Source organism: Aulonocara sp. 'chitande type north' Nkhata Bay, linkage group LG23 (genome assembly GCF_057382095.1).
Source record: "Aulonocara sp. 'chitande type north' Nkhata Bay isolate Kocher_YH1m ecotype deep benthic linkage group LG23, A_spYH_male_GT1.1, whole genome shotgun sequence".
Classification (NCBI taxonomy): domain Eukaryota; kingdom Metazoa; phylum Chordata; class Actinopteri; order Cichliformes; family Cichlidae; genus Aulonocara; species Aulonocara sp. 'chitande type north' Nkhata Bay.
Genome location: NC_141365.1, coordinates 20,804,151 through 20,830,311, shown reverse-complemented (window position 1 = coordinate 20,830,311; position 26,161 = coordinate 20,804,151). Strand labels below are relative to the sequence as shown.

General features: G+C 40.0%; 1 pseudogene; it reads right to left on the bottom strand.

The window, feature by feature from the left end:
* Nucleotides 1-19,289: 19,289 nt before the first annotated feature.
* On the bottom strand, nucleotides 19,290-25,692 carry LOC147301636 (uncharacterized; annotated as a pseudogene).
* Nucleotides 25,693-26,161: the final 469 nt, after the last annotated feature.

Here is a 26,161-nt window from a genome sequence, read left to right as displayed (position 1 = left end):
GATGGCCAGCTGTGCAATGTCCATCATGTCTGTATTTTCATCCACAGCAAGAGAGTATGCAATAAAGTTTTTGCTTCTTTCACACAACTGTGTTCTTAAATCAGTGGCCATCTCACAAACCCGATCAGCAATCGTATTTCTCCTCAGGCTCACATTTGCCAAAATCAGCGTGTTGTCTGGACACAAGACATCGCACACCTTCATCATGCAGCTCTTCAGAGTGGTACCGGTGTTGTGCCAAAAAGTGATTTTCAGTATTTGCCAAAGACTGATTGCTCGTATTTAAACTGCTATAAGTAGCTTGTTGGGCTATAATATGTGAAACATATGTCAAATGCATCCCTTATGGATGACATAAAGTCATCTTGAGCCACGAACAACATTCGTGTAACAAGGTAGAAGCCGCAATCAGTTTTTGTCAGTGACTTTTATATAACCTTTATTTATGCAGTTAAAAAAAGTCATTAACATTAAAAATGTCTTTTGTAAGAGTAAGTTGGCCAAGAGGACAGCAGAAATGGCAGCAAATATTACAATAGTTCAGTAAAAATATTTTAAGTGGGGATAAAGGACTGGATTGGTTATAATGTAAGTACAATAACACAGAGTTGTAAAGATACTTGAAAAACGGATAATTTTTTTATTCTCAATATAACCCCTTTGTAAACCCTGTTCACCGAAGTCTATTTACGAACATACGTAAAGATATTACACATAAAAAATACACAGAAATATTGGAAATCAGTTTTTGGCAGACAATCACTTTTTTGGCACAACACCAGGCTGATTTGGCTGTCTCCCCTGCTACAATAAAACTTGCTGTTACGTTTCGGTGTTGTCAGTGTTTTGTTTTTGCGTGACTGTCATGTGTTTCCTGTTTTACTTTGAAAGTCTGTGTTATCTTAGTCTTTTCAGTTTACGTTTCCCTGTCTCGTCAGTTCTGAGTTGCCCCAGCTGTGTTTCCCTCTTGTTGTCCATTTTCCTGATTGCTCCCTCTAGGTATTTAAACCCTGTGTTTCAGTGTGTCATGGTCGCGATCTTCCCCCCGTTGTAAATAGTTTGACGTCTTGTGTTTGGTGATGTAAATAAATGTCGTTTCTTGCTTTAAATCTCGTTTTGGGATTATTTTTTGTGGAAGCCCGTATTAGTTTTTTCTCGTGTGTTTTTGCCTTATTTTTACTTTTTTTCGTGTTGCACTCCGGTTGCCTAGGCCGGGGTGTAACATATGGGGGCTCGTCCAATCGCTGAGGGGTCCGAGGACCGCTTCGGCCGTCCGTCTTCGCTGGAGGGTCCGAGGGACCGCTCCAGCCTTCATCCGCCTTCGCTGGAGGGTCCGAGGGACCGCTCCAGCCTTCGTCGTCTGCTGGGGGTCAGTGGGACCGCTCCAGCCTTCATCAGCCTTCGTCCGCCTTCGCTGGAGGGTCCGAGGCACCGCTTCAGCCTTCGTTTATCTTCGCTGGAGGGTCCGTGGGACCGCTCCAGCCTTCGTCTGCCTTCGCTGGAGGGTCCGAGGCACCACTCCAGCCTTCATCCGCCTTCGCTGGATGGTCCGTGGGACCGCTCCAGCCTTCGTCGTCCGCTGGAGGGTCGGTGGGGCCGCTCCAGCCGTCATCAGCTTCGTCTGCCTTCGCTCCAGACTTGATCCGTCTTCGCTGGAGGGTCCGTGGGACCGCTCCAGCCTCCACCAGCCTTCATCCGCTTTTGATCAAACATTTCACTTGGGGTTACATGTTTGATTTTTGGGTGGGGGGAAATGTTACGTTTCGGTGTTGTCAGTGTTTTGTTTTTGCGTGACTGTCATGTGTTTCCTGTTTTACTTTGAAAGTCTGTGTTATCTTAGTCTTTTCAGTTTACGTTTCCCTGTCTCGTCAGTTCTGAGTTGCCCCAGCTGTGTTTCCCTCTTGTTGTCCATTTTCCTGATTGCTCCCTCTAGGTATTTAAACCCTGTGTTTCAGTGTGTCATGGTCGCGATCTTCCCCCCGTTGTAAATAGTTTGACGTCTTGTGTTTGGTGATGTAAATAAATGTCGTTTCTTGCTTTAAATCTCGTTTTGGGATTATTTTTTGTGGAAGCCCGTATTAGTTTTTTCTCGTGTGTTTTTGCTTTATTTTTACTTTTTTTCGTGTTGCACTCCGGTTGCCTAGGCCGGGGTGTAACACTTGCTTTCACAACAGCTTCACTTTGTGATTTTGCTCTGGTGAAAAAAGTCTGCTGAAATGTCAGATTCTTCTTTAGCTCTTCTACTTTCTGTAGTTTCTGCTCTGCATTTAGGTTTATCAGCTTATCCTGACGTTTTGTCTTGTAGTGCCATCTTAAATTAAATTCCTTAATTACAGCCACATTAGCTCCACTAATAAGACACACGGGTTTACCAGCAATGTCTGTAAACATATATTCAGTCCCCCACTGGCACTGAAAGGCTCTGTTTTCAGAATCAGCTTTTCTCTCCACCATTGTGAGCGGCTAGCTTCGCAATAACAGAAGTTTGACTTGATTGACGCGGGGAATGTTCTCAATTAGCCTAGCGTTCAGCAAGGAGGCTGCAGTGCTGCATTATGGGATCTGTAATTTGTATATTATTAGCGCCTCATATCGCCGGGCCGTGCATAACAATAATAGTACATCTATATAAAATGATCTCACGGGCCGGATATAAATGTACGCCAGGCCGGATGTGGCCCGCGGGCTTTGACTTTGACACATGGGCTCTACAGTTTCCTAATCCATCATTTATATTTTGTAGCATTTCACTTTTACAGTGTTATAATTTGCAGACAGACTATGGACCCACGTCGCCTCCAGCCAGGGACAAAAAGTTCCAACCATCATCAAACCATCCAACTTGGATCATTTGGATGAAAAGCAATTGAATTAATTAAATCAAGTAAATGGCCTGTATTTGTATAGCGCTTTACTAGTCCCTAAGGACCCCAAAGCGCTTTACACATTCAGTCATCCACCCATTCACACACTGGTGATGGCAAGCTACATTGTAGCCACAGCCACCCTGGGGCGCACTGACAGAGGCGAGGCTGCCGGACGCTGGTGCCACCGGGCCCTCTGACCACCACCAGTAGGCAACGGGTGAAGTGTCTTGCCCAAGGACACAACGACCGAGACTGTCCGGCAACCTTCCAATTACAAGGCGAACTCCCAACTCTTGAGCCACGATCGCCCCCCTTATAGTAGTTATTGTAAGATACAGGGCACAGTTTACTAAAAGTTTAAAAGCTCATCTGTAACTCGTCTAAATTTACAGTGTGGTTACAGATGTGTAATCTATTTTTTTTAAATTGACCTCTGACCTGAGTGGAGGCAATTAAAACAATACAACAGGTTGTGGTTCGGTCGCCCCAAAACATTCTACACTTAAGTCAACTCAATACATGATTGACCCGATTTGTTACAAGACAGTCTTCTTCTATATCGATACACTGCTCCCAGCTCTGCTGATATGTTTAGAAGTTCTCTTCTGAGTGCTTGGACCTGTTTACTGGATCTCCTCCCTTTAACTAGAACCAGGTGAGCTGGGCTGCTGGAGGTGCTCAAGATTTCTCAAAGCAAAAGTACCTGATAGTAAAACTTGGGGTTGATGATCTGACTGATGAGATCCTGCCTTCAGGTTTGGACACTGGAGACTTTGACAGAAGCTGCCGACTGGTCTCTGAGTCATAGTCATTATCATAATGATGCTCCATGTGAAACATGGAGTGTGAAATAAGTGTGAAAACAGATATAAGATCCCTTGAAAAATTATATAATGAAACTTGTATGTTTTGGATACTTACTAAAACAATGTATGAAAGTAATGCGAAAGTGGCCACTTTCATGCGTAAATCATGTAAGCCTTATATGATTTACTCATGAAAGTGGCCACTTTCATGAGTAATCACATATAAGTTTTTACTAACTCTTTTCCGTATGGGAATGTATGTTTTTTAAAATACAGCGTGTTTTTTAAAATATTATAATAATGCATAATTATGTGGACATGCATATTAGATCGTTTTTTAGTGAAATATAATCCCCCCAGAAAGGCAGGACAAGCCCGGAAACGTACTTTAAAACTAAATATGTTCACTAAAACGGTGACAGAGCTACAGACTCATGACAGCCATACACAGGTAGCCAGCAGCTATGACCAGCACTACTTGTGCAGTTAATAAAAGGACAGGTAATGTTTGTCGCGCTGTTGCACACACAGCACGCTCGTTTGTTTCAGTTCGTCAGTTGCAACAAGACAACTTACCAACGTGTACGTAATAAGCTAATACTCCTGTGTGCTACACACTACAGTGTACGCTGTACACCTACTTACTGGTTTTGTCGCATCAGTCTGTGTCTCTGAGTTAACTTGTGTTTCTCCTACAGCTCCGGACCACCAAAAATGCGCGTGCTCTTTGTGAGCTCGTTCCCGGCTCGTAACCAGCGCATTCTGCCGTCAAGGGCGATCATTGGTTAAATGTGATCATGTGACTGATGCAAGCCAGATCCTTATATTTAGCAAAACTGTGATTAATAGTTAAATATTATTGTTGAGGGGCACAGACAGGACTCCGCACGCACACACACATTAAAATAATAATAATAATAATATTTTTTTAAAAAGTTGCCTCAACAAAAGGGCACTTTGGGCACCCATCAGGAAAGGGGCGGGTGCTCAAGCCCCTCTAGCCCCCCCCCCCTCCCCCTCTGCACGTGCCTGCCGTACGTGTGCTTTTAATTAGATAACATGGCTGTCAAGTGACAGTCTGTCCATGTGATTTGAAGTAAAATAAACACTCCTGATAATTTGGGATGATTCTGTTTTAAGTGAATTTCTCTGGCCTTTGAGTTCTCTCATCTCATATAATATTGGTCTTTGGTTTTAAATTTTAAACCAAAGTTGTAACAGAATTACACCAAAGAAACAAAAAAATATATCATTAAGTTTTTTGTGACTAAATACACCTTAAAAATAGAGATAAAATGAGTTCAGCAAGAATGCTGACTAAAACAGACTTCATCAGATAACTTCTCTCCTGTAGCCCCCTTCAGAGCTGAGAGGGAAATAGGATGTGGTTTCAGAGTGAGACATTTTTTGTTTTTGATGCAAACTTCTCTGTGGTTATAAAAACTTCGCTAAATGGGAAGTCTAAAAGCTTCTGAAGCCTCTCCGTGACTCATAATTAAAAATAAATGACCTTCGTTTATCCATCCATTCGCTTCCGCTTATCCTTTTCTGGGTCGCAGGGCCAACACACAGGGACAGACAACCATTCGCGCTCACATTCACACTCACATTCACACCTAGTGGCAATTTGGATTATCCAATTAACCTATCCCCACAAGCTGCATGTCTTTGGACGGTGGGAGGAAGCCGGAGTACCCGGAGTGAACCCACGCAAACACGGGGAGAACATGCAAACTCCACACAGAAAGACCCCGGCCTGATGGTGGAATTGAACTCAGGACCTTCTTGCTGTGCGGCAACAGTGCTAACCAACGTGCCACCGTGCTGCCCACCTTTGTTTAATTTATGCAAATCCCCTCCAACTTCTACTAATTGGGCAGTTATTTTATTTTAATTTATAAACATCTGTAAAATGCTGCTTTTACTGTGTGGAACTCTTTTACAGTGAAATATGTCTTCTATGACTGCACAGTGACACACACACACAGGACTACTACACACTCTGCGTTATTTCACACTACATATGAATATTTGATTACATACTTGCAAAAAATAGTAAATGTAATTACATTTAAATGGTTCATATGCTGTACTGATGCTGTTTATTTATTTTTAGAGCTTTGTTTCCGGCTTTAAATGAATCTTTAAATTAAATGAGTAAAAAAAAATCAGATCAATGCATCTTAAAAAGATTATCTTAACTAAAAGCAGAATCTAACTTGTTAATGGAAGTATGGACATGAATGCAGGTAAAAACACTGAACGATGCTGACATTCAACTTTAAAAAAAAAAAAAAATGAAGTTAGTGCCAAAAACCTCCAGTTCCTCTAACGGCCACTTGAGGCCGACTCCTAAAGGGAGTCAATCCCTATAGACACCATATTTTTGGTGTTAACATGGCTGTATCCCAATTCAGGGTCTGCAGCCTTAAAGTACGCAGCCTTAACGGTCCACAAGGGCCGCGTACTCAAAGACCGCTAAGGCTGGAAGTGCGAGGCTTGTGAAATGGGACATCATCATCCGTCACGCTGCCCGGGTTGCCTAGCAACCATGATACTAACAGTGGAAACGTTTTATACAGCTTTGTTTGACAGAAATGAAGGAGAACATATTTTGTCCATTTGTTTGTTTGTTTGTACATGAGCTTTGATTTGATAAGTATCTGAGGTTGAGACCACAGGACAGTAAAACATGATAATTGGGCTTCATTTCTGTACTGAACAGTCATTTAAGATTAGCTAGTAAATAACAATTAGCTGATGTTGTTCATGAGACTAAAGTCATATCACTTTGGTAATGTAAATATAATATGGCCAATATTGAAGTTATTATTTCAATCAGTATTAGTTATTACAGCAGTGAATGAACTCTGTTTGAAATACTGAGCTTCAGTAAAGATTCAAGCTGCATTTATTTATATTTCCTGTCACCTTAAATCTTCACCCAAAGACAGGTTCCCTTGACACTGTATAAATAACTGTGTTATATATAAGAGACAAATATTGTTCTTTTAATATGTTGGCATTACTAAATTTCTCTCAGTGCTTACTTTAAATATCCATAAAATCATTACATTCTCTGTGAGATTAAGGTCAACTATTGAACGGCGTATATTTTAAAGTAAAGGCTTTAAAACCAAGTTAGTACAAACATCATTGTTGTCACATAACTTTGCCAACATGTGGCCAACAGTGATGTTTTAATGTTCTTCATTATTAAACATTTGCACATAAATAAGTGACAGAATCATCAGTACTTACTTTTAAAAGTTTACTCTTCGGCCGCCCCTCTTCCGACGTTTTTTTTCGGGAAAATTATCCACGCCCACTGCCGCACTATGCATTCTGGGATATGTTAGACCACGAAGTCTACACCGACCCATCCTTAAAATTCAGGGAAATGAAGGACGCATTTGAGGGCCGCATTTCGAGCAGCCTTTGAATTGGGACAGCCTTCGTCGCTGTGATGTAATCGGCCTTAAAATGCGGCCTTTAAGGCTGCAGACCCTGAATTGGGATACAGCCCATGTGTAGTGATCAAAACCACACTCAAACTGCCAAGGGCCTTTATACTAATTGTACAAACTTTGAGCACAAAAGTTCTTACATGAATGAGCCCAGAATGAACAGGACCAGGGGTCAGGTATCAGCCAGGATATATTAAAGTTTGTTCTTGTCTTTTAAAATAATAAAGAGGATTTGCAATAAAACTAACACATTACGATAGAAGGTCACTAACGACCAACATCATACATCACTTTGAGCTGCAAGTAAACCTGAGAACACCACTGGTGTTTTGTACAAGGTGCTCATTGGCCACGGCACATGATGATCACTTCCTGCAGTGTGAGGAAGATTGAAAACTGAATCCATTTTGGAGTCTTCAGAGAGAATGAAGCCAACTCAAATAAATAAAGGAACCCCTTTACAAAAGAAATAAGATGGATGGGGAGGTTACTTTAAGGAACTGACATAAGGCTCAGCAAAAAGGGAAATCAGTGATACAGCCTTCTTTGAAAAAGTCATGTAGGCAGGACTGTTCACCTTAGTTGTTCTGACAGCCTTTTTTGAGCAGGCTTTGTCTGAGAGCAGACATGACATCTGTCGGTTTCAAAAACTGACTCAAAGATAAACAAGAGAAAAATCTTAAGAACAACAAGAGTTTTCACAGGGTCTGGTTCACAATCCAGAAACACTTCGGGATCAGATCCATGATCACAAAAAACCAGTCTGCACATACAGTACAGAGCAACGAACAAAATAGTTCTTAACAATTGTTTCTAAATAAAATAAGATCTCATTAAGTTTTCAAAATCAAATACACTGTTGTTTTAACATTGTTTCAGTTTCTATGAATTAAATGTGTATTGCTTTATAGTATTACAATCAAATATATTTATACATCCCTTTTTAAGGCACGTGTAATCAAATCATGAAATGTTTGTAACTTAATTAGTTTTAAACAACTTATTTAGATGAATTAACCCATAACTGAAATGACAAAGTGCAGAAAAGGCAATGACTACTGTAACTCACTCTTATCTGGCCTGCCACAAAAATCCATCAGCAAGCTTCAACGTAGGTCTGGGCGATATATCGAGTTTTTAAATATAATGATATATTTTTATACAAGATATGAGATGTGACAATATTGTTTATATTGATATAGTCTATGTTACCTTATAATTATACTTCTGGAGCCGCAGGTTTGCCTCTCTTTCGTCCACTTTTGTCTCTATGCAACGTTACTCTGCCTCGCCTCTCTCCTTCACTGAACACAACTCCCCCTCCCCCACCGCTTCACCTGCAGCCAACGACAAGATGGACACGGCAGCTATCAAAGAGGAGCTGGTTGGCAAAAAGAAAACATTTGGAGATTACTATTTTAGTGCTGCAGCGTTACTGTCATTAAAATGACGTTAACACCATAACTGTATTAACGCGGCAAATCTCCGTTTAACGAGTTACCGCGGATCACCCCGTGTGTGGGGCTGCACAGCGTCGACGCGTTAGCGGTTGGCTCCTTAACGTGTTGACGCCGTGCAGCTAGCACTACTAGTATTTTCACCATTTACAACAGCGCCATAAAGTGCAAAATGAAGAGTGTGTGAAACTGTGTGCTGTATCCCAGACCACGTTTTACATTGAGATTTAAAAATTGCCAATACCAACTAGATTTTTAAATCGGTATTATTGGTATTATTGGTATGGCGAATCACACAGCAATAGTACATTCATGTAGTTGTAAAAAGCATGATAATATATTAAGTAATCCAAAGTATTCAGAATACGTTACACTCATTGAGTAACGTAACGGAATACGTTACAAATTTTTGGCGCATGTATTCTGTAATCTGTAGTGGAATACATTTTAAAAGTAAAGTTCCCAACACTGGACACAACCGTCACTTCTGTAATGTCCAGGAAAGCTGTCCCATTAAAAAAAAAAACGGCTTGTGCGCACAGTAGCAGTTCCTTTATTTTGGTTGTTTTGGCACCACTGTAACATGCCTGTGTCACAAATGCAGCTTGACATTCACCCACTTTGTCGGAGTCTGTTGTTACAGGGAAGTGAAAGTTTATTGCATTTATGCAATTATGTTCTGTCCTGACAGCTTTTTAACACGACAGCATGATTAGCATGATCTCAGTTGCCATGGCCCCTGAACCCACTGCAGCTTCTCATTGGTCACTCCACCCGACAGCTTACCACTTGGACTTTACATGATAAATTACCTAGGTCTGTAATGTATTCATTTCTGAGTGTTATTTCTCTCTATTTGCTCTTTTCATGGTTGAGCTTCATGTTCATGCAGGTCTTGAACACCAAGAACATCCAAGCTCTGCATACTTGTGTCTGTGTTCACAGGTTTCTTTCATACTCGGAATCTTTATATGACATTATAAATATAGATTATGGAGTCATCAACAAAGTCTTTCACAGAGTAGAAAACCTTTTTTTTAAAAAGCAAACAAACAAACAAATAAAATATCTAATTTTGGTTTATGTTACTGTGAGAGACTGATGACCCTGGTGGCCCTGAGTTGAATAAGTAGAGGAAAATAGATGGATGTGTCAGTAATTTTGACAGCTTTTCCAGATTTTTGCTGCCCCTCTCCCAACATTTTTGTCATGTACTGTGTGTGGAAGGCAGGATCGGACCCAGAAAGGATTTAAACATTAAAAAAACCCTCAGCTTTATTGCTGGCACACGTTAATACAGAACTACATTGGAAAACCGAGGAACAGAACTATGAACAGCACACAGCTGGCTATGTCAGGGACCTGGGTCTGAGGGACCCAGGATCCATGAGCAGTTGGTGATTTATATTATAATATATCACACTGTGCTGCTGTTCCTGTTGTCCACGCTTGTGTATATAGGCAAGTGGGTGCGGCTGTGACAGGCACCTTCAGGCGTGGTGGGTGTGGCCCTGCCAGGTGACTGGCCACACCTGAAGATTGAGGGCACTAGGGAGCGGACACACGGAGCACAGACACTTGGAGAATACACGGAGTGGGAGTCAGGGATGCACATGGATTCATTGTTGTGTGGATTGTCTTTACGTCACTGTAAATAAACACACTGTATTCATCAAAGAGTCCATCGTTTCGGTCCTCCATCCTCACATCCCCACGGTCTGCCACGTAGACCGTGACAGGCTACGAGGGAGATCACGACAATGAGCACAAGAAGACGCAGACACTAAATATAACAGGGAAACACGGCAAAGAGGAAACACCGCTGGCACTAATTACACTGACAAAACAGGGAAGAGCAAGAGCAAAACAGAACATGATCCACACCAGACAGAACAGACAAATGTACAGGGTGGGCCATTTATATGGATACACCGTAATAAAATGGGAATGGTTGGTGATATTAAAGTCCTGTTTGTGGCACATTAGTATATGTGAAGGGGCAAACTCCTCAAGATGGGTGGTGACCATGGTGGCCATTTAGAAGTCGGCCATCTTGTGTACAACTTTTGTTTTTTCAATAGGAAGAGGGCCATGTGACACATCAAACTTATTGGTAATGTCACAAGAAAAACAATGGTGTGCTTGGTTTCAACGTAACATCATGGCTCTCGTCACTAAGTATTTAAGTCAATACCTGATATAATATCAAAATATGCAATTGAAAATTTCTTTTTAAATATTTTTTAAGTGATTAAAATTGTGTCCAGAGTTTTTGTCAACACCGTCAGATTTTTTTAAAAGTACAAAAAAATCAGGAATTATTGTGGGTAGTGTAGGAGTGTTTAGCTTATTTTAGAGTTTAGAAATGTGTTAACATAGAATGTAGAACTATTGTAGAGACATTGACACTGCCCTCAATATAGTAATAAAGGCCTCACTGTGTCGTGAACTTAGGAGTAGATTGTAGGAGACCCCTCCCCCACTTGAACTGTGAAAGTAAAACAGAGAGGAGTTAATGCTGAGTGGAAATTTCCCAGAGGATGTTTGGGTGGGGGTCTCAACATTTGTAACTGGATAACTGTGGTCTGGAAGGGAGATGGGTTTTATGACCTAGGGAGTTACCTACACCCACAGTGTTTTAACTGTCACGCACACACATCCACACGCACACTCACTCATGTGCACTCACACATACACACAGGTATGCGTACACAGTCACACACGAGCACTTACATAGACACGTGGGAACACGCACATGTAGGCATTCATGTGCTTGTACATAGACACAGACACAGAGTTTGCAGCACACCGTAGGGGGTTTTATACGGTGGCCCCTAGAGACAAAGCACGTACAAACTCCAAAACACATGCAAAATCCAAAACACTTGCAAACTAAAAAACACATGCAAACTCCAAAACACGTACAAGGTTCAAGGTTCTTTATTTGTCACATGCATAGTTATACAAGTATAACACACAGTGAAATGTAGCCTGACACGCTCCTTGACATGTGCAAAAATTGGGGGGGGGGTGTAGAGGAAGAACATTATATATATATACACACTGGGTGAATGTGCAGTAGTAGCAGCAAGCAGGTGAATTCTGTACATTAATATGAATAGACATCTGACTATTTTACAGGATAGACAATATAAACATATTTAAAATTAAAGGAATTTGAAGTGTACATTGTGCCTTGGTTTAGAGTGTTTGGAGGAGAGTCCTGTCTCAGTCAATTATAGATGATGTGAGAGGTGTGTGTGTTTAGGGCACGGATGGCTTGGGGATAGAAGCTCCTCTTGAGTCTCTCTGTCCTTGCCCAGAAGATGCGGAACCTTCTACCAGATTGCAGAAGTTGGAACAGTTTGTTGCCAGGATGGGACGGGTCCTTCAGTATCTGCGCTGCTCTAATCCGGCATCTCCTGGTGTAGGTGTCCTGAAGCGGGGGGAGAGCAATCCTGCAGCAGCGTTCTGCTGTACGGATCACTCTCTGGAGCGCTTTTTGGTCCTTCACACAGCTGTTCCCAAACCACAATGTCATGTTCTGTGTGAGGATGCTCTCCACAGCGCCTGTATAGAAAATCCTGAGGATCTTTGGAGAGACCCTGAACTTCCTCAGTTGTCGTAGGTGATACCTACGCGCTGCCTAGCCTTTTTGGTCTGGACCTGAATGTGGGCAGCCCATGTCAGGTCTGAGAAGATGTGGACACCAAGATACTTGAAGGACTGCACCCTCTCCACTGGAGCTCCATTGATGATAATGGGCTTGTAGTCTCTGTGCTGACCCCTTCTGAAGTCCACCACCAGCTCCTTGGTCTTGCTGACGTTCAGCTGGAGGTGGTTGTCCTGGCGCCACGATGCCAGATTCTTCACTTCATCCATGTAGGCCGCCTCATCGTTGTTGGAGATGGCACCCAACACCACTGTGTCGTCAGCAAACTTCACAATGGTGTTGGAGCCGTGGGTGGCCACACAGTCTGAAGTGTAGAGGGAGTAGAGCAGTGGCGAGAGGACACATCCCTGAGGTGCTCCTGTGTTGATGGTGATGCTGTTGGAGAAGCAGTACTCCAAAACACTTGCAAAATCCAAAACACTTGCACACTAAAAAACACATGCAAATTCCAAAACACGTAGTATTTTAGTATTTAGTATTTATTTATTTATTGTCATTGTCAAGAACAATGAAATTGCGTTTGGGGCTTCCATACAACCCCAAAAAAAGAAGAAAATAATAAATACCCCTTAAAACCCAAGTGTACATATTTAACCCAGTGTGACTCCAATGCAATAAGACAATCCTTAGCAATAATGTTCGTAGAAATTCAGACAAAGACCTGAGAAACATGACAAAATACAACAATGCAACCCATTCAATATTATTGTACTGTGAGATATGATATCAGATATGATAGTTATCTATTTAAGAAAGAGGGGGGGGGGGGGGGGGGGGGGCAGGAGGGGGAAGAGAATAAAGATATGATGCACCAATGCAGACCAGTTCATTGCTATTAAGAAGTTGGATATGGTTATTGTCCGTGAGAGGGGGGGCAGAGAGTTCAGGAGCCTCACAGCCTGTGGATACGTACAAATTCCAAAACATGTAAAAATTCCAAAACACGTACAAACTCCAAAACACTTGCAAAATCCAAAACACTTGCAAACTAAAAAACACATGCAAATTCCAAAACACGTACAAATTCCAAAACACTTGCAAAATCCAAAACACATGCAAATTCCAAAACACGTACAAATTCCAAAACACTTGCAAAATCCAAAACACATGCAAATTCCAAAACACGTACAAATTCCAAAACACTTGCAAAATCCAAAACACGTACAAATTCCAAAACATAACGGAAGTGCTCCAGGACGCTAGGGGCAGTGTTCAGCTCGATTTGCAAAATAAACGGCAAGTTTGTCTGTATGGGACTGATATCCGTCGCGCTTCCCAGGTTGCCTAGCAACCATGATACTAACCGCTGGAAACGTGTCATACAACTTGGTTTGACAGAAATGAGGGAGAACATATTTTGTTCATTTGTTTGTTTGTTTCTACAAGAGCTTTGTGTGATTTGATAAGTATCTGAAGCTGAGACCACAGGACAGTAAAACATGATTTTTGGGCTTCATTTCTGTACTGAACAGTTATTTCAAGATTAGTTAGTAAATAACAATTAGCTGATGTTGTTCATGAGACTAAAGTCATATCACTTTGGTAATGTAAATATAATATGGCCAATATTATAGTTATTATATTAATCATTATTAGCTATTACAGCAGTGAACATGAACTCTGTGTCAAATACTGAGCTTCAGTACAGATTCAAGTTGCAGTTATTTATATGTCTTATCACCTTAAATCTTCACTCAAAGACAAGTATCTTTGACAGTGCATATATAGGTGTATCATATATAAGAGACAAATGTTGTTCCTTCATGTTGGCATTACTAAATTTGGCTCATTGCTTACATATATTTATAAAAAGAAAATGTACAAGCTGTGATAACTGTTTCTGATAAAATGAAGAGTAGACTGATATATGAAATATTCCTTTATTGGGTGAGAAAATCAGACCATGTCATAACTGCTTTAAGTCATACAGAATAGATATCAGAGCCTTAAACAGGCTGGCTTCTGCTAAATGGGTCAAACTGGGCAGAAAGTATACAAACACATAACATCCTTATAGAATATGATGTAACACTATAGATCAACTTACCTCAGAATATATAAAGCATATAAACAATTACAGCAATATGATGCAACAAACACAGCAGTGCTACTAATCCAAAATACTCAAAGCTTCATAGAACTGGAACAAACATTTATTTTTAGGTCCATTCTGCTGCTGATACATACTTTAGGTTTCTGAATATTACACTTGTTGCTGCCTTTCATAGTGTGTAACTTGAAGGCCCTGAGTACTTTCTCCCACACTGAAAACACTGGAATGATAAAATTATTTGAGCATTACCTAATAAGACCGATTCAGGACAGACAATTAGTGATTCTAAACTTTTCTAGCAGTCCTTCACAAACAGGAAACAGTCTGTCTATTCTCTCCATCTGTCAGCTGCTGCTGGCTCTTCCTCCTCCTCTTCCTCACACACTGCTGAGTTTGTCCTGGTGATCATCAGGGGTGCAAAGCCTCACAGATGATGTGCAGCAGTGTGTCCCTGAGTCTGTCCTCACTCTGGACACTTGCAGTTGTCACACATGGAAATCAAATGTGTGATAAGCTGCAGGATTCAAACACAAGTGTAACTTATAAATACATGTTCATACTTTTATTACACAATCAGAGAGAAAGAAAAAGAGAGAGAGTGCAGGACAGACAGACAGGTGGCAGTCTCAGGTGTATACACTGCTACAAAACAGCACAAGAGAAGGAGGATTTAGGGTTTGTGTTATTACGAAACAAGAGGAGTTCCCAGATGGTACAGTGGACACATGTGTGACTCCTGTGATTAAAGCATCTTTCTTTCAGCTTAACGAGTGAACCGTCAGCTCGTTCAAACACACGTTAAAGTCCGTTTGGCTCGACACCACCGAACAGAGGCAGCAATTTAACATAGCTAACATTAACAGTGCAGTGAATCCTGCTTGTGCCGTGATTATTCAGGACTGCAAACCGAGCAGCACCACTGACTTTCAGCTTGTTGTGTTTGTGGATATATGACTGACTTTAATTATCCACAAAATCATCACATTCTCTGTAAGATTAAGGTCGACTATATATATATGCAATAGACTCAATACTTGAAATGTGCAATTCACTTGTATTTTTATTTTTATTCCTATTTATTCTATTTATCCCCTTCGTATATTTTATTTATATTGTCTCTGTATTTATATATATGTGTGTGTGTATAACTCTGTAACTTCTGTCGGTGCTGTGCTTTTTTGGAAATCGAATTTCCCAGAGGAACCCACCCGAGGGATTAATAAAGTTCTATCTAATCTAATCTAATCTAATCTAATTTTTTTTTAAAGTAAAGGCTTTAAAACCAAGTTAATTCTGAAAGTACAGACATCGCTAATGTCACATAACTTTCCCGACATGTGGCCAACAATAATGGTTTAATGTTCTTCATTAAAAAAATATTTGCGCATAAATAAGTGACATAATATTCAGTACTTACTTCTGAAAGTTTACTCTTCCTCCGCTCCGCTTCCACCATTTTTTTTCAGCAAAATTATCCACACCGCACTATGAAGTCTGGGATATGTTGGGCCATGAAGGCTACACCGACCCATCCTTAAAATTCAGGGAAATTATGGACGCATTTGAGGGCCGCATTTCGAGCAGCCTTTGAATTGGGAAAGCCTTCTCTTGTCGCTGTGACGTAATCGGCCTTAAAATGCGGCCTTTAAGGCTGCAAACCCCAAATCCGGTCATTGGAACTTCCTGGCTTGTGTAGTTACTAGGTAACAAAAGCTCAACACTGCCCCTAGCGTCCTGGAGCACTTCTGTTGTGTTTTGGAGTTTGTACGTGTTTTGGAATTTGTACGTGTTTTGGATTTTGCAAGTGTTTTGGAGTTTGTACGTGTTTTGGAATTTGTACGTGTTTTGGAATTTGCATGTGTTTTTTAGTTTGCAAGTGTTTTGGAGTTTGTACGTGTTTTGGAGTTTGCATGTGTTTTTTAGTTTGCAAGTGTTTTGGATTTTGCAAGTGTTTTGGAGTTTGTACGTGTTTTGGAGTTTGCATGTGTTTTTTAGTTTGCAAGTGTTTTGGAGTTTGCATGTGTTTTGGAATTTGCAAGTGTTTTGGAGTTTGTACGTGCTTTGTCTCTAGGGGCCACTGTAGTTTTATGACGGGGACAGCCTCTATAAAGCTGGCTGTAACGAACAAAGGGGTGAAGATTTGGAGAGGGACACCGGCCTTGTCTTCCCTTCTAGAAGTGCATGCTTAAATGAGGATAAATGAAGAAGAGTAAAGATAAATGAAGATTAGTAAAAGATGAGTAAATGAAGATGAGTAAAGATGAATAAAGACTTTGTGAAAATGACTACTGAGTCCGGTGCCATCTCTGGATGCTCGAGGAATAAAAAGAACCGAGGTAAAACTGATTTCACAACAGTAGCTTACACTCTGAGGACCCCTGTACCACTTCCTGTTTGATACACATGCCACGAGGTCACTGCTGTGACACTTTGTTTGTTTTTATTTCATTTATTGCACACCTTTCTAATAAAACTCTGTGTTACAACCATAGTGCATCAACACCAAAGTCGATGTAATCCAAGATTAAAATTTTTTTTTTGTAAAAACAGCCTCATTTAGGTAGATTGTAGAGGCCATAAGCAAATGATGAAAAACAAGATGGCTTCTGTCAGAAAAACACGTGTTTTGAGAGAAAGTCGGGTATTTTGTCAACACCATCAGGATTTTTATCTGACGGCGTTGACCCTTTTTCTAATGGTGTTGACAAATGTCACAAAAGTGCGCTATTCACCATTTATATTAAGTTATTTTTTACTAATATTTCAATCATATTACTTCTTGTGTATTTTACTGATATTTCTGCTTCACAGATGTGTCAAATATTATCAAATTTGCCTTATCTTGAATCTCATTGTTTATGTATACATTATTAATCCTGTAGGAAAGTGCTTAGTCCTCTGCATTTAACCCATTCACTTAGTGATGCAGTGGGCAGCTACCAATCCAGGATAGCCTCTGTTCGTTGGATTTGAACGCTCAACCTTTCGATCATGTGGCATCTACTGAGCTAGCTGTGCCCCGAGAGCTGTTCTTTAAGTGATGATGTATGAATCCTGCTTTCGGGCCCAAACTACTCTGCGTTTATTAAGCATGTTGTGCTGTTAAAATGTTTTAATGCTTTTTATCTTGTTGTATTACATCTGAACAAGCCCCTAAAAACAGTCAGTGATCACTGTCAGCCTAACCATCGGGAACCCTCACGATAACTTTTATCAAGTGGAAAAAAGTTAGCATTCATCCTCCAGCTTCACTGTGTTTATGTTATGCTAACACAGCTGTGTCGCCAGCGGTCATGTAGCACATCACTATATACCAGCTGGCCCAACTTCAGTAACCTGACAATAGTCACTGCTGTTTAGTTTTCTGTCTCCATTTATGTTGGAAGTGGTAGCAGAGCTTGGTATATCATGTTCAGGTGGAAACAAGCAATCTAACTTTAACTCTGTTAAATTTCATATATTCTGTTTTCATGGATGCCTGGATGTTACACCTGGTAGAGCAGCCACACTGATCATTTTATTAAAGATGAAAGAATTTAGACAGTTTGTAACTCTCAGTGATGCCGCAGAGTTCCTTTGACTTTGGGATCTGCAGCGGAGTTTGGACCTGGAAATGGCTAATGACATCAAACTTAATGGCCGGATAGCATCTCTATTGCTTATGCATAATTGTGTTGTGAATATTCATCCTTAATCTGTGAAAAAGCATAAGGTTCAGAAAAATTATAGTAATTACAAAATGGTACATTTCAGGCTAGAATAGCAAAGAGGAACACCAGTGATCTGAAAGCAAGAGAAAAAAGTCAGAAGAGAAGGTTTTGGAAACAAGCACAGAGAGACAAAAGGAGAGAAAGTCCAGCAAGGTCTAAACACACAACCACAGAGAACTTTAGGAATCAAGGAGTAGTAGACAGCTACTTGCTGCTGAACTATTGTAGAACTTGACATGTGCAAAAACAGAATTGTTATGACTTGTCTTGTGATATTACAAAGGTTGTTAAGGTTTAATTGTCATTTTGAAAGAAATAATATCTTGTTTTCTACTAGTGTGTCAACACCATCAGATTTGTGTCACCACCGTCAGCACGTTGTCAACTCCATAATATGGAGTTTTTGTTTATTTTTCTCTTTTGGAGAACCATATAGTTTCCTCCCTCATAATCTTCCAATAAAAATACGTAATTTTCTCAATAAATGTGTAATTTCCATGCTGCTTAATATGACTGTTTCTTATACAGATTAAATACAAGCTTCTGAAAATATGTATGACTGTAACTCTAATAATAAAAAGCCAAAACAATCTAACTTTTAAATGTGGTATAATTACTTTGAAAACATATGTGCATAAACAATAGAATAGAGAAGCTGCTAATAGTTTAAAGAGCTGAAACAACTTAATTTAAAATATATATTTTTGCATTTCTTTGTGTCTGACGGTGTTGACAAAAACCTTGTACTTCTGCAAAAACATAAATTATTAAAAAGGGAGATTGTACCAAAACATGGTGAGACAGCCAAAACTTAACAATTATATGTAAATATGTTTTTGAAAAATCAAAAAATATATTTTAGAAAATTAAAACCTGTTTTGTCCCTAATCTCAGGAATCACTGGTAACTAAAACTGATAAAGAATACAGACAGAGGATTCAAATAAATATGAAATGTTGGACTGTTTTTTTACAGGTTTTCACAGAAGCTTTGACTTGACGCTTATCTACCTTAAATCCTAAAACACCTTAAAGCAGGATAAACTGGTTTAACCTTAAAGGTCACATTCATTTGAATCTGACTCAAATGGTCTTACAGCATTTTCTTGATGTCCTGTTGTCCAAGAAGCTAACAGTTGACATGAAGAAAGAAATCCTCCAATGAGCAGAGGAGCAGCAAGATCTCAGTCATCAGACTGACCTCTGTCCACAAAATCTGAATCCACCAGGTATCATCCACCTGTCCAGGTGTGTCCATCAGCTTTGAGGCAATGTGAAGGGAAGAAGCTGAACCTGAGAGTAAACACTCTCAGCAGGAGCAGATCGACAGGGGAGCTTGATCTCCTCGTACTGAAACACAACAGCAGCACTGAGTACAGAACAAAGTAGCACTGAAGGAGAACAATGAGCATGAGCTGCAGGGTCACTTGTACACTTTGAGTTACCTGTGGAGCCTCCAGCCTCTCACTGGTCCCAGCTGGAGGGAGGTTTGCCTGATACTTGCTGATTCTCCTCTTCAGAGACAGTGATACACAACTCAGACCTGCCAACAGACCGTCAGAGGAGTCACTTCACCTTCACACTCACATCAGCACTCATCACATACAACACATTTCTCCGCTGTGCAGAGAAATCTTCCAACATCTGGGACAACACCTGGACAACAGAAGCACTGCTGAAGCCTGCTGGGGCAGTGAGCAGTACGTTTGTGCTGTACTGTCTGTACAGCGTCGGCTTTCAGCCCCCATGGATTACATCTATGTACTTTGGTAATATGTGAGTAACATTAAGAATGTTGTGGGCCAACTTTAAAAATACTTATTTCCACAAATGTACAACTATAAAACTACCTCACATACTTGCAGCTTATGTGTAAAAGTTACAGTATGAACCTGCACTAAATGTTTTATAAGCTGGATGAATATAAACTACAGAAGCCTGAATCCACATAGTAAGAAGCACTGCTGGAAGGAGAGGGTTACAAGATGAGTTGACATCTATTATAAAAATAAGAGGTTGGTTCAAAGCAAGCTTGACAGCTGGCAGAACACAAAGAGAGGAAGTTGTTTTTAAACTGTGACTGGAAGCTGCTGCAGGTCTGAACTAAACTCTGATCAGAAACAAGTATGAGCAACACTGATCTCTTTCCACACAAGCAACACCAGCTGCAACACAGCTTTGAAGGTGAAACTCTAAAAGGACATGAACTTATATCTCACACTCAAAATAAAAGACAAGAACTACATGCAAAAGTGAAACTTGTACAGTTAAAATTTTCACTTAAAGTGTGTGTGTACTTTATTGGTCCCCGTGGGGAAAATCCCTCTCTGCATTTAACCCATTCACTCAGTGAAGCAGTGGGCAGCCATTGGGCGCCCGGGGAGCAGTGTGTAGGGACGGTACCTTGCTCAGGGGTACCTCAGGGTAGCTGTTCAGGGGAATCGAACCCCCGACCTTCCGATCATGGGGCCACCACTCTACCTACTGAGCTATCCCTGCCCACTTTGAATATGAACATCTGATGTTCCGATTGTTTATTTTGGTAAGAATGATTAAACCCCATAGTTTTATTTTATTTAATGTCCTGCTTGAATATTCAGAATGAGTTTAAGCAAGTGAATTATGCTAGCCATGATAAGCTAACATTTAATAAACAATATTAAGAAATTAAACAATACTTTTTCTTCAAATAAGTCATACATTTCTTCATATTTGTAACATTTATTCACTGTCTGTGTTTTAGCTAGTAGTAACATCACTTATTTGCTCTTACACATTTGCTAGTCTTGCTAGCTGCGCCGTTTGGGTGTTGTTCAAGTCTCAACATGTTTTAACATTCATTCTGTCCATGATTAAGACTGAAGGTTTATTTTGACAGTGTCTGCCATCTATAATCCCGTTTTCAGTCAGGTTTCACAATGAGCACACCCGAAACTCTGGCTGATTGGGACCCACACCCGTTTTCAGGTGAAACGTCTTCAAGCAACTTTAAGAATTCCAGACGCCTTTCTTTGAAAGCTCTTTTAACTCAGAATCTGACTCTAATTCGACGTTAGATCTCTGACAGGGAGACAAGCTAATGTAATGGCTACTCAGAAGGCAGCTGTGACAAAAATACATTTTTCACAGTGTAAAACAAGATAGACCCCAAACATCCAGTCTGCATAACAACCTGGGATGCAATAGGTTTTGCATTCTTTGTGTTTAAGAAAAAGTTGTATGTCATTATGCCATAAGCATGAAAAAAAAATGTTTTCTTTTTTTGTCATATCAGGAATACTTCCTGATTCTACACTGTAGCAGGTTTCTGACAGAAACTAAGTATTTATGAGTACTGTTGTGGAAATTTTAACAATACACCTTCAGCCCCATCCTTTAAACCTTTTCCCTCACAGAGAGAATTATGACCTTGTTTTCTGCTTGGCCGTCACCCAAGGACACATATACAAGAAGATACATCCCTGATAAGCAAAAGGAGTCTCACTATCTATTTAACGTATTCCATGAACTAACAATAGCCTCACTGCGTGCGCATATATGTGTGATAGAGCATAAGGCCCATTTCTAGTGCACATGCATACAACTAGGTGAGAAAGTGATATTACTATTACTAAAGTGATTTAGCACACACATTTGAGATGATTTAGATTCAAATGGGTTATTTTAGTATAGTTAGTAATTTCGTAAAGTTTTTATTTTTTAGTATAACCTGGGCGATAATGTACATTTGGATAATTCAGTTTTTTGATTTGGAACAACTTAAAAGTTTGACTTTTAAAACTGAGTCAGAGAGATTTGAATTCTTTATTTGAAAGAATCTGAACGATTTGAGTAAGATTGTTTGACTTAAAAAATTTAAGTCAAACTTAATTAAATTAGGTATAAACCTAATTAAATTACTTGTTACCAACTGAACATTAACTAATCAGTTGGATCAATTATTCTCTTTTTTCAGTGTACTAATTTTCAGACCTGCATTTGTGAAATATTTATTTCATTTTTTCTTACTAATTTAGTTCTAATATGAAACATATTGTAGACACCTGCATGCAGACACCACTGACTGTGAGTGATGAGAAAAATAATCTAGCTTAAAGTTTTGCAGATTTTTGACTTTACCTCCAAAATAGTTTTGTAACTACTCTGAAACCAAACCAATTTTTTTAGAGAGCACTTTTAAATACCCAGCACAGGACCGAAGTGCTGTACAGAAAATAAGTTAAAAAACAATAGAACAACAGAAAAGAGCAAAAAAAAATAAATAAATACACATAATACATAAAAATTTAAACAGCCCTATATTCAAAAAGAAAACAAGATAAAACAGCATAGAATCAACTAAAAACAACTAAAAACTTAAAATAAAAACCAACATCTCACGTGGTGTCAAAGGCCAGGGTAAAGAGGTGGGTTTTCAGGAGTGACTTAAAAACAGATGGGGAAGTGGCCTGTCTCATCTCTAAAGGAAGATCGTTCCACAGTTTTGGAGCTGCTACAGCAAAAGCACGATCTTTTACGCCCAGTCCTGGGTACATTCAGGAGCAGCTGATCCGCTGACCTGAGAGAGCGGGTGGGTGTATAAGGCTGCACCATCAGAGAGATAAGATGGGGCTAGGCCATGGAGAGCTTTAAAAGCAAATAAAAGAATTTTAAAATGAATCCTAAGAGAAATGGGCAGCCAGTGAAGTGAAGCTAAAATAGGGGAAATGTGCTAAAACTTTCGAGTGCCAGTTAAAAGACGAGCTGCAGCATTTTGCACCATCTGTAGATGACTAATATATGATGCGCTGACCCCAATATAAAATGCATTACAGTAATCCAGCTGAGTGCTAACAAAGGCGTGGATCACTGTCTCAAAGTGCTGCCGTGAAAGAATTGGCTTTATTTTTGCCAGCTGCCTGAGCTGAAAGAAGCCAGATTTTACCACTGCCTTAATTTGATTATCAAACTTCAGCTCACAGTGCACTTTGACCCCCAGGTTTGTAGCAGTTGGCTTAACATACTGAGCCAAAGAATCTAAATACACTCTGGGGGTCTCAGTGGGGCGACCAAAAACCATCACCTCGGTCTTTTATTTTATTATTGAATTTTAAAAAGTTAACAGACATCCAAGCCTTAATGTCATCGAGACACTGAAGTAATGGCTGTGTGCGGTATGTGCCTTTTTTCTTTAGAGTGACATAGATCTGTCATCAGCATAAAAGTGGAAAGCAATATCGTGCTTTCTCAGTGCAGAAACGTGATCTGATGGTTACATCTATGCACCTCTAAATGCACCACGATGCTGCACACTGCGGAGGTGTGCTGATATTAATAAAACAGCAAACCACAATGTGAAAAAAGGACAGACTCACAGATTACCACAAAAACAAGTGCAGCATTCAAGCTCAGAGAGATAGAGACGGCATGATCACTCTGCTGGTTTTTGCTCTTATGTTCAGCTCTTGGATCTGAAAGAAGAAAATGGACACAGGTTGAGAAATAGGTTAAAGAGTGTTTGAAGAAACATGTCTTACATGTTTAAGGACTTTGGGGCTGATTAGTTGAAGCAGTTTGTGATCTACATTTCAAGAAAAGTTTGAGAATGAAGTTGTGAACTGGCCCAGCCGTCAACACTTTTTAACAAACTGGTTTCTTTGAAGCCTCAAAGTGTGGACGGCTGTCAGTTTCACAAAGGTACAAAGTTACTGTAAAAAGCTGCCTTCAGTTTAAGCATCTTAGACTTTTGAAGTCTGTTTATTTTCAAAGCTTTGGACCCTCGTGAGTGTGAAAATAGTTTTAGTTACAGCTGATTTAAATAAATGAGAAAAAAAAAATCATGCTCACATGATAAAGGATTTAAGTTGCCTGTGAAACAGCAGAGTAGGACTAGAAAGCAACACTTAAAACTCAAAACAGCTGGAGGGTTACAAAGTAAACATAACAAGGGCTGGGGACTTATTACCATTGGCAACATCCTTTAATGATATTGCTATAGAGCTTCGGTCAATCTTTCACCAGATGATCCCACTGAACCCTGTGCTGTTTGTTCTGGGTCTATCTATAGTTGGCCTCTCTGTCTTTGTACAAATGCTTTTGTTATGTAAACCTTTACATTTAGCGAGGCGATGTGTACTGTTTCAGTGGATTCAGAGACAGCCTCCCACTGTTACACAATGGTACAGAGAAACATTCAGAGTGTTGCCAATGGAGCGCCTTAGTGCCATTATAAAGGGCAATTATGATGCATTCTGTAGGATATGGCGGCCTTTGCTTGATCTCCAACCTCATGACCTTACTGTGCTAATACATAAAGGGAGATCACATTTTGTTTTTAAACATAATAATTAATGTCTGTATTCCCTTTTTTCTCCTTTTCTTTCTTTCCGTTGACTTTAAATGTGGAGCACTCGACATATTTTGACTCAGAGATGTACATTTGTAACTCATATACCTGTATTTGTTTTTTTTCTTTCTCTTCTTCTTGTTTGTATTTGGCTGTGCTGATTTGTTGCTATTTGTATTGTTCAAAAATAAATAAATCATTGTTTAAAAAAATATAACAAAGGCAAGGAACGAATAAAAAAAAAACGAAGTGACGCACAGAATCTAACTAGGAACACACAAAGAGGACACTTTTTAAAGAAACTACATGATGTTTTCAGTTTGAGTCTCAAGACTTCATAAGCTATTATTTTTACTAAATACAGCATGAGCATGACAGGGACACCCTGCCAACGGGTCACTGGTGGAAGAAAAGATGTTGCAGATAAGTGTTCATATCCAGAAACACGACAATGAGGTGGAACCAGTGGACATATACTGTGTCCACTCAGAACAGGGAGGTATTTGGTGTAGTCTTTGGTTTCCACCAGTGTGCTAAAACTAGAAGCTGCCTTTAACCACGAGGTCACTGCCTGACGTGAACACCTCTAACAGCAGGACTCTGAGACCACATCCTATGCTGCAGACAGTGAGCTTTTATTAATACAATGATCCTGATCTGCACCAACATTTAACGACTTCTTCCTTTGACTGAAAACAGAACTTTGATTAAGCTGAACTTGTGAGATTTAGCTTTGGACTCATTCATACATATACGTTAGTGCAAACTTTTTTCCCAGAGTGCACTTGGGACCTCCAAACAAACAAGACTGAGTGGAAAAACAACATGCAGCACCCTGAGGCCTCACTCAGGATTCACAGATAAAATAACTAAGAACATTTTTAACATTCATTTATTTAAGGTGGTGTGATGGCTGTGAGGGGCCATGTTTCTGTAGTTTTCAGCATTAAAGTAAAAAACCTTCTACTTACCTGAGATGACGTGGAAACTCTCCACAAACTGAATGCTGCCTCCTCTCTTGATGGCACAGAAGTAAAGCCTGCAGTCCTCTGCTGTCACGTTTTTAATCACGAGTTTGTTTCCCAGGATTGAGAATTTGGTTTCAAAATCAGGAGAGTAGTAGGTAGAGTCTGCTGAAGAAAAACTGCGGCCGATACCTGCTCTGAACTGACTGTAGATCTTCATGTACCAGTATGGGTATGATGTCTGATTGGAGCAGGTTAGAGTGACATTGGTCCCCAGCTCTCCTCTGACCTCGGTCACGTTCTCGGCCTGTGCACAGAGCAGAAGCACCAACAGGATCATCCACAGGAGAACCATGATCAGCTTCAGCATCCACAACAAGACGGAGTCGTCTGAAAGCAGCTCTGATGGACTCTGACACAGAAGTGCTCTACACTTCCTACTTCAGGTGCTGTTGCTCACAAACCACTAATACCAAGTAACTCTACAGGAAGTGAAACTTGTTCACCTTCAGCCAGAAATCTGCATCAGAAATTTTATACAGTAACTCTAAAGGAAGGTTGACCGTTAAACTTAGACGACAGTGATGTCTTTAAAGTACAGAGGAGCAGAGAATGTACTGACTCATGATCATGTAGTACTAGTAGTAAATGTTGCAGTAGAAATAAAAAAACAGGATTCAAATTGTTGAAACAAATCAAAAGCATAACCAAATAGCATCCTTACTTTAACATGTCTGAGCTGAAAAAGTGGCTCCGTCTTGTGTCTCTAACCAGTTACTGCGTACTTTTATACTGCAGTCTGTACTACAGATACTTCTTATTCTCTCTCTAACAGCGGT